General features: G+C 38.7%; 1 protein-coding gene across 2 annotated transcripts in view; it reads right to left on the minus strand.

Moving 5' to 3' along the window:
- Positions 1 to 13,536, minus strand: part of AKAP6 (A-kinase anchoring protein 6) — a 250,248-nt gene that overhangs the window by 151,360 nt on the left and 85,352 nt on the right. The gene's annotated exons all lie outside the window — the stretch shown is intronic.

Here is a 13,536-nt window from a genome sequence, read left to right on the forward strand (position 1 = left end):
AATCTGAAAAAGGTATGCTTTATTTATTTATTTATTTATTAAGCTGAGAATGTATCGTACAGCAAACATTTGCCTTTTGCAAGTGTAAAGGAAAAAAATACGATTAGGCTTCTAATAAATGAGGAGCAAAACATTTTTGGGGGGGATAATGTAAGGAGACATTTTAGGACAGAACAAAATCTATATGACTGTGAGGAAATGGAAATAAACTGCAAGGTTTCAAAACATACGAGGGGGATATGTGTAAAGCTGCATTGAGATTACAATGGCAGTTGAGCTGAAGACTTTCTACTGGGGAGACTGTGTGTAGCAGGAGCACTTCTGGATGAAAAAGTGCTGAATAAAGCTGCATTAACAAGTTATACCTTGGCAGACTGAGGAAATAAACTATTTTTTCAGAATGTATGTCCTGTGATTCCTGTTTTGATCCCTTGGATGAGACTCAGAGAGAAGAAATCAAACAGTAGGTGAGGCAGATTATATATCCTTTAATATAAATATCACTGATTACACATGAGTCACACAGATGGTTATACTGAGAAGGAACTCTTGCTTCCTCAGGAGCACCGTTTATTGCAAAATTAGTACCAATTATATTGTCTGATTAAAAATAGTGCCCCTGAATTTACATGATTGGATTATATTATAGGCACATACTGAGTACAGATAATTTTACTGAATTCTTATTCACTGCAAAGCAAGACTGTAAAATAAACTGACCATGATGTTTATAGGCAGCCTGAAAATTTACTGTGAAGAGAAATGACCATCTATTACAAGCACCCTAAAACAAGATTAAGTTAGATCTAAAACTGGTTATATTATAAACTACTGACAATTCCACAGATCAGAGTGAATTATAAGCTCCAGTAGGATAACAGCTGGCATATATACTCAGTATCTCACTCTTATCACTTTATTTATGGAATGATTTCCAGTAATTACTAATCCATTCAGATAACTGAAAACAAGCTGAAGGCAAAACTTTCCAAGACTGGTAAGTCTTTCAGGGATCCAAATCCCATTCTCCAAAGTTGCACATGAAATTGGAATTCAAACTGACGTGGAAACAGGAGTTTGGACTTTGGGGGTACAGTTCTGTTACAGTGGCTGCTCTGAAAGTAATACTACCTATTTTATTTTTCTGGGCCATGACATTAAGAGTGGACGTTGGTAGTGTGACAGCATAGGTTAAACTTTATCACCAGTATATCATTACATTTAGTTGCTGATGACAGACGGCAGCAGAGGAGCAATCTAACAAACTGGCATCTAACACGGAAGTGTGTATGAAGCAAAGGTGTATCAGTGAATTTGTCCATGTGGAAAAAATGGCATCCACTGACATTCATTGCTTGCCAAGCATTTTTGGAGACCAAACAGTGGACATAATGCATGGTAGTAAGGTCACTCTAGCCCAGCACTGTGCAAAGTAGTGTCCGGTAGACAACTCCTGCACTAAGGCTCAAGTGCCTGTTCTCTGGCAGGATGCTCCAGTGCATACTGTAGTCATGGCAGCACAGCACATACTGGGCACTCTGAATGCCTTGTCTTAATTATCATATTTTTGGTGAGCTACTATGAGTTCCCAGAATGATAATTAGTCTACTGCCACCTCTTTCCATGGAACCCACCATATCCCAAAGTACAATAAAGAAGAAAACTGCTATTCTGCAGGTTTCATTACAGGCTGTTTATCAGGACATTCTCTGTGTGTGTCTGCTCTGAAGACTGCACAGTTAGCTTCATCTCCTCCCACACACAGGTCATGACAAAAGAACTACGTTATTCCAAGCAATGGGACAGAGCGGGGGACTGAATATGAGGCAAGATGTTCCCCTGACTCCTTATGCCAAAAAAAAAAATCAAGAAATACACTTGCTTTTTTTCCAGCTCATAGCAGAGAATAAAAGATGCCACACTGGCAGAGGAGTGGGAGATGAGAGCTAACAGGGAGAAGAGCAGAAAGAATAAAGTCCTTCTAGTCGCTCCAATAAATCTCTGCCTGCATTTTAGCAACATGCTGTCCTTGAGAGACAAGGTGATATGGTAAACAGAAAAAAAAAATGAAGAAAGGCTCTCTCTTGTATGTGTGTCTTGTACTTCACAAAAACGACATGCATAACATCTACCCACAGTATACGATGTCTGTATGCCTTCAAAAAAGAGTGCTCAGAAACACTGCACAAGAACAAAATGCTGCCATCAGCAACAGAGTTACTTCTACCCTCGCACAAAACACGTATGTGTGTTAGTTTGTTAACTTACACTCATATTTGGAAATGCTCATACAGCAGCAGTATGGACTACTAACCCTGTTCATACACACAAGCAACAGCCGCATACAAAACCATGCTAATATGCATTCTTTCACTGGGCATCCCGAGACGGTACCTGGACACAGGCTAGGCAGCAGGACAGCTCAGCAGCGCCAGTCTTATTCCTTCCCTGTCTCAGGGAAGGCTCTCCTGCCAGGCAGCGTCTGTCGTAATTTATTTTCCAAATGACGGTAATAAAATGTTGTTGAAAGCATTCAAAAGAACACAGCAGTAGAGACTGAAAAAATCGAAGGGAAAGGAAGAGAAGAAGGGAGGAAAAGGCCGTGCCCCGCCGCGTGGAGCCACCGGAGGAGGGAGCGCCGCTCTCCCGCTAGTGCGCCGTGCCTGGGCCCGCAGCGCCACCTGCCGGCACTGCGCCCTCGACCAGCTGAGAGAGGTGGGCATGGGACTGAGCGAGCGGCGACACGGTGCGTTGTTGTAGGGCCGGTGCCAATAACAGACCCGCAAAAAACACAACTGCTTTTACCTCAACTTATATGTAAGATTAAATTTGAACAGTGCAGCTCCTGCTTCGTTTGTCACGGCTTACTCATAAAACAATGCTCCAATGTTGTTTGCTATTGTTTTGTTGCCTACAATTTCATCTCCTTTTTTTTTCCATATCCTGACGCCAACACAAGAGCCTTTCCTTTTTCACCTGACCCCAAGCCTCGTGAATTAACCCCGCCTGGAAGGCAGCACCAGACTGAAAACTGAAACCTATACACGTATAACTGGATGCAGAGTTCTGGAGTCATGAGTCGGACCGCAGCTCGCTCCAGCTGAGCATTCCCTTTGCCTGCCTAGGGACAGTTAGCTGCAGGCTCTGAGGGACAGACCAGTCCTCACTGCTGATCACAGCCCATGACTGACACACATGGTTCTGCCTCTGCCGGCAGAGCCTTCCTAGCCAGCCCAAAGGGAGACTCAAGCTCCCGGTGCTGATGGTCTCCAAGAAGCCCCGACAGAAATACAAAGCCACATCCCTGCTCTCCTCACAGCATGTGAACAGAAGCAGAATCCGAAACATAAATGAAACTGTACTGAAGAGACTCTGCCCTTCCAAAGACTGACCACACTGAGTCTGTCTAGCAGCCTGTTTAGCTGGAATGATCAAAGATGTACATGTACTCTGTGACACAAAGTACACAACAGTATTTGCTATTCTCATCATTTAGGATCTTTCCCAGAACGTAAATGCTTTCCACAAAAGATTCAGACAAAATAAGTTCTAAAAAGTAACCAGGAGAAAACTCTGTTTTCCAGTACTCTGACAACATATAACATACATAATAATAATAATGATGATGATAATAATAAAGACTACAGCATAAATTATATTAAAACAAAGGATGAGACTTAATATGCAATCCTGAATCCATATCAAGGAGCACTCAGTGAGGAAAAGACCATAGGATGACAAATTGTAACTGATGTATTTTCTTCCCCTTTCTGCATTTTGTGTTTTAGATTATGTTTTCTTTTCTCTAAATACTTTTATCTTCATCAGTCTTAAGGTAGGGAAGAGATTAAATCATTGCAAACTTCAGTATAGCTTTGCTGATTTATATTTGTTAAGAGTCTCATCTGGACACTGTTATGCTTATAATGAAAATATAGTAAAATTTATCCAACCCATATTTTGGTAAGGAAAAATTAAACAAGTTTTTGGAAGTCAAAAATTCACAGTCAGCCACAATGAAGCTAAAAATTACTGCACAAAATTCCTCAGAGAGAAAAGCGTGGAACAGAACAGAAAAATGGAGCACCAGTATAATCAAACCAGTCTTTGCCTTTTGACCAGCTGGTCCAGTTTTGCAAATGTAATAGTCTTGTACTATGCTAGCCAACTAGATGCTATTTACAAAACTCCTAGGGACAGGAAAAAAGTTCTAATCACACACCCATGAAAAACGCTACAGCAAACAAAATGGCTTAATTTGAAATTTCACATGTACAAAGGTTTTTTTTTTTTTTTTTTTTTTTTTGGTGTTTTGTTTTGTGGGGGTTTTTTTGTTTGTTTTTGTTTGTTTGTTTTTTGTGGTCTAATCCTATTTGCTCTGTTTGGATAAGAATGAAGAAGAAAGACAATTATAAGTACTGTGAAAAAAATAACTGTGACTACTGAGTCTGCTTCAGTGCTGGTGGCCTTATAGAATGAAAATACACTTTCATAATTTCTTCTATAAAATCAAAAAATTAATTGACCAGAGAACTTCTAAATAATTGGTGGGATTTAAGTAATGACCACAAGTACAGGAATGGATCAGGTCAGACGCCAAAGGTGTACATGTATACTGGACCAGGGAAGGATGCACCTCAAAGCGTGCCTTCTATTCTTGCTCTGTTAAAGATAAAAGCCTACAAAAGACAGACACACACCAGCTGCCACACAGGGCTGCCTATAACTCATAGAACTGGCCAGAGGAGCTTGAGTTAGGCTTCATGTTGTGGCATGTGGAAGAGCAGCTGTGGTGGTGTGCTGTCAGCACAAGACACCCTGGAGCACGGAAGCAAGGCCTACGGGGTGGGGGTGGTCAGGTGAACAATTCTCACATGCAATTCATTACACTTGGGACTGTGTGCATTCCATCCATCCCAAATGTATGTCATAAAAATTAAATACTTAAAATGATCACAGAAATTGGTCATCTTAGCAATCCTGAGTATTGTGACTATTTCTTTTCCTGATTTCCTGGATCCTGTTTGCATATCTCTTCCTGATCACAGCTGCTCAGCACACCTTGCTTTTCACTACCTACACCCCACTGCTGCCCCTCTTGGCACAGCTCATGAGATCCTCACTCCCCGTGTCTCTCCAGTTTCCTACTTCAAAGTTCCATTGCACTTCAGATGCTCACTCCATCTCTGCTGAAGAGTGGCATCTGAAAACAGCTGCAGAAATAGTTGCTCAGACATATTCCCATTGGATTTTCTGACCAGAACACAACTGAGACCTCCCAGACAAGCTTATGCTGTCACAGCTGTGAAAAAAAAAATACATATATGCAGAACTATCAAGTAAGTCACTTAAAATTTTCCACAAAATTTCTCTCAACTCTCAACTCAGAGAACACTGCTCCTTGCACTGCAACTTTTAAAGCTTTCTAGCTTCTTTTCAGAGGTTAAACTTCACTTTTTACATTACAATCTTTTTTTTTTTCTTTCTTTCTTTCTTTCTTTCTTTCTTTCTTTTTTTTTTTTTTTTTTTCAGATAGGAAAGTAAACTGTTCTGGTGTGTTCAATAATTTTAGCACTTCAAATGATCTCATTTAGACTTTGAAGTTCAGCTTTCATTAACTGAATGGAATGGGAAGACAGGGATTTTCCATCTCAGCTGCAATACCACTTTAAAAAGCCAGCTTTTAGTAGACCACATTTAGAACAGAAACAAGTACAGTTCTGTAATTTTGAGCTCTAATCTAAGAGATGGTACAGTTATGGTTATGGTTACTCCCCCAAAATAATAATAGTTTAAAAAAAAGAAAAAAAAAAGAAAAGAAAAAAGGATAAGAAAACACTGAGTGTTTTCAGTATAGTTTTGATACAAGATTACTTTAGGGGAGGAATCTGGATATATGCAATAAAGAAAGCACTAGCATGAACAATGTCAAAATCATGATACAAAATACGGAGGATGCAACTGCATCCAGTTAACACCACTGTAGAATTCTTTATGTATGCCTTCCATGTCAAATTTTGCTTTTCCTTTTAATGGATAAAATTTCCCAGATGTATTGTGCCTCTATATGGCACAGGTAAGAATATTAATTCAGTGCTTTTGGCTTGTAATTTTAAGCTGTAGAGGGATAACGGTGCTCAGTTTATTAGGCTAACATTTTCATTTAACACACGTGCTGGCTTATTGTACAAAGGCATACTTCTGGTCATTGCAATTTTGAAAGCACAAAACCCTTCTAATGAGTTGAACTAAGATTAAAATCAGAATAAAACAGAAGCGGCAAACTATTAAGTGCAAACATAGTAAGCAATGTATTATGGCAGTTAAGTGTGACTCTACAGTGTCTACTCTGTTCCACAAACCTCAGTATAGAAGCACCAGACAACACTGCTTGTTAAATCGCTAACCCAGACCTTTTTTCTCTCCACCTTCCCTTTTATTACACAAAGGGAATTCTCTTCTTAGAAGAATTGGTTATGAGGCTGTTGCTTAAAAATGAATGTCCAATTTTGTTGCAAGCAGACAGTGTTGTAAAGTTTGTTCCCAATTTACAAGAAGACTGAGCTCACAAGAGGGGTCTGTGTGCAAGGATGGGCTGGCTCTAAGGGCTCTTCTATCACAGAATACATTAAGAAACCCTTTGTCTGACCACAAAAGGACTTGCATATTAGTCTCAGGAGGAACTCATTCCTGCTCACGGACTTTATTTTCAAAAGGATAAAAGTGCACTTTCTTCATAGGCAAAGGTAACTCAAAGAAATCCAGGTACTCAAGAGGATGAGGCTGCAACAAACTGCCGTGGACAATTTAATTGGATTTGGACTCAAAGGCAACAATAAAACCATTAGCAGTACAGATGTTAGGGATTCCCAAGGAGCCAAAATGCCACAACAGAAAATATTCATGTTACTCTGTCAATATTTTGTGGCAGATAATGACTTTGCTGAAATACAGAACTGACCAAGCACATCAGAAGGATGCTAATATTTAATATGCAGCTTGGGATACATTCATTCACAAACAGTCTATAAACTAGCAGCTTTCTGCTAAGAAGTACCATGTTTACTCAATAACCTCAGCCTACAAGTATATGGAATTTAAATGTTCACTCAAAACAGGGAAAGATAAAAGACGTTTCATACTGGACATTTCTGTAGAGATATATCTTAGTCTTCTACTATATACCGCTTAGTTAGGCATTTTTAAGGCCAAATATGATGCTAAACAAATCTTTCACAAGTGCTGCCTCTTGGCTTTGTATCCAACAACCACATACATAATTAGAAGTGACTATTCAATGTATTTTCTCTGATGGGCATCCACCTGGTTGCTCACAATTTATACAGTTACAGAATGAAAAACAGCAGCACAGGATGTTTACTGGCTCATGATGTTTTCTTATTTGAAGTTCACATTATATATCTGATGCTGCAAAATGAGGATTAATATGTAAAAATACAGTTATATCAAGCACAGTCAGACATAGTTCAGCTTTTCAGGGAAAGGTTGCTGGAGAGTCAAGAGTATTTCTTGAAACAGTTGAAACACTATGAGTGACAATGCACAGATCTTAGAAGACTAGAAAAATACTGCAAATCAACTCAGTTCTAATTTTGCCCCTAAAAGTCAATGAAAGGATTCTCTTGATCTTACTTCTTGCAGTCATTTTAGTCTACTACTAAACCTGCAGACTTTACTAGCATTCCTAAGATATACTGTAGTCTGACTAGAGCAGGAATGGCAATAAAAGCTTTTAAGAAGCTCTTGTGTTCCCAAAGCCTTCTTGGTAAGAGAATGACAAATATAAATGGCTTCAAAAGGAGGATACAGAGAAACATGCAGTGCAGTTTTACTTTTCAATCCATTAGAAATAACTGCATGTGAAGACATGGAACCTATTATTCTGCAATAATAATGTCACTGTCCACATGGAACCGTTGTGTAGGAGCAGAAATAAAGTCAAAGAGCAAGTTACACTAATTTATGTCTTACGAACCTTTCATGAATGTAACTCTCTACATTACTTAAACCTTTCCATGGTGCCATAAATGTGATTCTTTCCTTACTCTTGCCTTGCTCAAGGTGAAGGTCTACTTTCTCTTTAAAAGAACTACCACAAGCCCTCCAATACTATTTGAAACTAACAAGATCTAAAAAGAGATCTTGACAGTATCAGCAGATAGGCTCTGGAGCAAAACTAAAGACAGTTATAGGAAGGTATGTCAAAGTCTTCCAAAGCCTATTCCTGAGTGGTGTTTTCATAGATAGCAGACAAGCTTCCAGCACTGCACATAGCACTTCCCCAGCCTTTTGATGGCCACTGAACACCTACAGTCTAGAGGCACAATCAGTGGGCTAGAAAGACACTGCTAGAAAGACACTGGTCCAAGCAGCCATCAGACCAAGTATGTATGCACCTGTATGCCATACAGTAACATAGGAAAGGTCCTCATGCCTTTGCAAGTGTTAAAGAGTAGAAAGGACCATTGCAGAGAAGGGAGGGGAACAAGAAAACTCTCCAATACATTCATCATTTAAGGAATCATCTGGTGTGGACTTAACAGCAATATGGATTTGTTGTAAACCTCCAGAGATGCCATCTGCTCAGAAGGCAGTACTGCCAGGCATACAAAATGGCTGCTGATCTCTCACGCTGATGTGACCAGGCTTTCTAACAGAGACCCAATGTTAACAGCCGTAACGCCAGTAAGGCTTCAGGCTTACAGTGAGGAAAGAGTTCATGCTGCAAAAGTATATACAGGTGTTGTAACTCAAAAGTGGTATGGGATTCAAAGTACTCCTGGGAATCAAATAAATAATTAGCATAACTTTCTTTGCATGGAAGAATTTCACATATGTCAACACATATTAGATGACAGGAAGTTCTTTTGCATATCTACCTCCTAAGTTACCATGCATCACAACTGGAAACTGGGCTGTTTTCAAGGCAATATTTCATTCAGATCGGCTGAAGCTTGCCCTACTCATAGCCTCAAGAGCAGCACTTGCAGCCTCACCTGGCAGAGCTCCACTGCCATGCCAGAGGCCAGGTGTACTTCCTGCAAGCACCACGCAGGTTGTAGCCTCATCCACTGCTGTAACACTGGCCACCAGGCCCCAGACTTTGACTGCTTTAAGTGCTAGACTCACTGAATTTTGCAGACACAGAATTATTGGTTAAGGAAGTAAATACTCTCCACTTATCAGTTCTGCCTTGCCAAAAAGCCTCAGTGTATGTCTGCAGAGGCATGGTTCTTTCATTTGCCTCATTCAGCATCCCTAATATGACCTCTGATGAAATTTTGAGGTAGAATAGGAAGAGGTTCTTGGGAAAATAGTTTGCAACTATGGAGTGAATTATATGGGCAGCAGAAAGGACAAATACAAGAGTTAAAGGATACCAAGATCCCTGAAAAGGGGATAGAACAAGGAAAAGATGGGTAAACAATTAAAAAAAAAAAAAAAAACAAACAAAAAACAAGCTAATGGAAATCAAATTGACATACAAAAGAATTAAAGGCAATACCAGTCAGCAACAGCAATGCTGTGAGGCCTGAATAATGCACAAATTTCTGAATGGTCATCCAAATCCAGTCTTTGAATAGTCTGGTCAGCACTACATACTGTTATTCAACATAAGTTCATTCACAAATAGCAATGCCTGTTATTGATCATGTCTCCAGGAGTTTTCACTACTCTTAAAATAACTGTTTCTGAGTCATTTATTTTCTACATTAAATAGGTATGTGCCCAAAATGTGTTCCAGTAGAAGTGTATGTTTATCATACACGTTAGAGCATCAAATACCACAAGCTCAGGCTTTTTTATATTATAACCTCATGTGATCCTAAGTCAAAGACTTGCCCTATATAAAGAACAGCCAAGAGATGTACACTTGGACTTACTCAGCTTATAAACCAGGGAGCAAGTTATGACCACCGTCTCCAGATATTTGCAGCCAGAGATGCAAAAAGGGAAGGTCAAAAACAGCAAACATGCCTGAGAGAAGACAGATCATGTTAGCTACTCCCCAAAAGGGGAACTTCAGCTCTGCAGTTGCAGCTGAAAGCAGGGTCTGGGTTTTGGAGGGATCCTGGGTACAGTGCAGGACAGGACAGAGTGGTCTGGCTAAAGGGGAACTGGTGAAAACAGTTATTCTGTAAAAGTTTCAAAATTTCATTAAAAAAAAAAAAAAACAAACAGAATTAGGGTTTAAAGAGGGTATAAAGACACCAAAATGAGTTCCTATGTCCTGGTTACAGGATAGGGGCTTATTGCCTATATATTCACATATTCACATACATTTTATGGTCCCAAATTCTCCTTTAGTCCACTGTTAAAACCTCTAAACTGCAACAGAAAATATAGAAGTTAGTTCAGGATCTGTTGTTTCTAAGTACAGTTTTGTTATTTATTCTACAGAAAAAAATCTAAAGCAGAACGTTCTGGTCAGAACAGTTCCTATTCTTTCAATATGAAATGTTTATTGTGTAGCAACCTTGATCTAAAGTCCATGGTTAGGGAAAGTATGTAGTCAGCATCTACAGTTTTAGTGAAGCTAGTTGCCTGCAACGCTTTTTCTAAAAATGCTGTCAATGTAACTATTGATGTTGAAGCAACTTATGGTGATATAAGGGTACTTGGAAGTACTGCACTGCCTCTTCATGTAATTATCTTAAATGTTGTGTTGGCAATGTACCTTATTTTCAGATTGTTTTACAGCTAATGTATGTATTTTTGATTATAAACTGAACTGCATCCAAAAGATGAACTAACCTTCATTTGCAATTTTTCCATATAACGGCTTCTGTAATATATTAGACAACTTTATTTTGCTCAGAAAAAATAGGCAGTTATGGGTGACTGTCATTTCTTGCTTGGCATGCTCTGAGTATCTAAGCATCAGATAGAGCCTGGGGGTGGGACACCCATGTGCAGCTGTTCGTCCTGCTGAGGGTCAGCTGTGACCTTGCACATGTGCTGGGCAGCACCACAGGACTCAACTGGTGCCGCCCGTGTCTCATCCCACCAGTCCTAGCATTTCCTTACTGTTTGATCCTGTAGTTCTTGGATGTTGACCTCACTCCACCAGCATTTAGTTCCTTTTAAACTGCATGTGATGTACATATACCATGGTTGTTACTGTAGCCTAAATTGCAGAGTGGGCCGATTGCATGATTAAAGCAGTTTAAAGGAGGTTTGCAAGATTTCTGGGTAGTAGCGAACAATTTACCTTTACCCAAACAAAGAACAAAACATGTTAAAATGATGACACTAACCAAATTGAATACTTTCAGCAAACGGCACAAAGATTCGCAGTGCCTTTATAATGACAGATAAATTAACAATATTTTATGTACCGTTTTCAGTAAGCTAGCTGGCAAGTGATGCAGAAAGGCAGAAAGGAACAACATTCTTCGCCTGAAAATCAGAAAGTCATATTAATCACTGTTTCTGTATATAATGTAAGTAAAGTTCTCTAAATGATAATAAAGATAACAGCTATATTTTCAGTGAGACATTTATTATTTGCAGATAATAGAGTTTACTTTTTAAATATATTTCACAGTATCTGTGAAGTGAAATAATGCACTTCCACAACAGAAGTGGAGGTGCAAGTTATATTTTTTAAAGTTTAATAATAGACATATTCATTCTATTATTTTAAATCAGAATGACATTTCAACGTTAAGTTCCTCAGAATAAAAATCAAAGCAAAAATAGTTGGAACCTACACTAAAGTAAAAATATCCTCCTAGGGATGAATATTCATAAGGAGGAAAGATTATTGTTTACAACTATTTAATTTCTCAATTTCTAATAAATCTGACTATAAAGTTACACAAATCTTGTTTGTTTGAGAAGCAAATTAGATTTCTATTAAATAGGTGCTGTAACAACAACTGGCCTCAAGAGGGTGATATATTACCATATCTAAAAGTTTTCCTATTGAAGGAAAAAAAAAAGCACAAACCACTCTTTTTTACTAAAATAGAGCAAATGCTGTTTGCTTATGAGTAACTGCTGAAAGTACTGACCTCTGCTAAATCCTTGACATGAATTAAGATACAATGACCATGATTTCCTATCAAAATCAGAAAGTTGAATTCAGTAGTTGCTATTGAGGAAGGTTAACTGGTGAGAAGAGGCCACCTCACAAGAAACAGACATTTAAATTCTTTGACCTATGAACTTGTTTTGCAGTTAAGATTTCTGTGTTTAAATACTAAAACAGGGAAATCAGTGATTGCCACTATTCTGTAAGTATGACAGCAGCAGGGAGAAATTAAGATTCATCATCTCTTACTTTCCTCCATTATTATTTCTCCAGTTGCCCAGTTTCATGTCCTGTTATGCCCTCAGTTTTTGATCACCTGCAGTCTACACAAAATTCATGTCACTATTACATCCTCCTCTGATTGCTTTTCTTTTGCCTAATTTATTTACCTTCCCTTTAAGTTTTTTTTTTTTTTTTTTTTTTTTTCCAGTGGTCTCTAGTGGGCCATCCTTTATATCACCTTTAAACCCTAATTCTGAGTTACTTTTTATTCCTTCCACCAAAATTTGGAAGCCTTTACAGAATAAAATAACAATCTCTGGTCTTTACTCTGTTGTCTCTTTATTCTTCATTTTTAACCCCAGAAGCTTGGCTGTTTTTAACAAATTTACAATTTTCTCTTCTTTCCTGTACTTCAGCGGAGTTGTGACAAACTTGTACTGCAATGCATAGGTTGAACCCAGTTTGGAATTATCTGAGCTAGTTTTACTTCAGTTACTGCTACAGTGTGGTATTTATCTTTTAAGTGATTCTGTGTGTCTCTGCTCTTGTGCAGCACAGTATGGAAACGCTCCTGTAGTCAGATGTCAGCATCAGCAAGAAAAAATAATAAGGTTTTGCAACTTGCATCTCTGCTTGTTGGCTCTATCTTGGTCAGCCCACCCTGTGAAATTTCCAAAGACTGTCCAACTGAACATAGAAGCAAATCTAGTCCACATCCTGGTAAACTTATTTGATCTACTTGAAATAAGTCTTTCCTATCAATAATGGTATATTCAGATAAGAAATAAGTTTTGTTAGCTAAGGATAGTTCAGATCCTTGTTAGGGTTAGCGTCTGTGCTCCAAGGCATCCTTGCTCTAAGGCAAGGATGAACATTTATTTGTCTTCCTGGTTGCTTTTAAAATGACTTTCAGAAACCTGCGTAAACCTCCAGATTTTCTGAAATAAATGGCTAAGGGACAGATTTCTGTCCACATTTGCCACAAATCATATTCGGTCTGATGCTTAATGATGACAAATATGATTTAAGAGTCAATATGCTTTAATGTTTCACCTCTGATCCTAACATACTGGAAAGGAGGAAGGAATGAAAACTAGTTGCTGTCAAAACACATAAAGACATGCAAAAAGAAAAGGATATGAACATATTCTGAAGAGTTATGCAATAATCTTACATAAGTGGACTTGATCTTTCCTCTCAAGTTAATCCTCTCTAGACCCTCGAACGTTTCTCCTGCTCTGACTCATCTCCAGCAT

Source organism: Excalfactoria chinensis, chromosome 5 (genome assembly GCF_039878825.1).
Source record: "Excalfactoria chinensis isolate bCotChi1 chromosome 5, bCotChi1.hap2, whole genome shotgun sequence".
Taxonomy (NCBI): Eukaryota; Metazoa; Chordata; class Aves; order Galliformes; family Phasianidae; genus Excalfactoria; species Excalfactoria chinensis.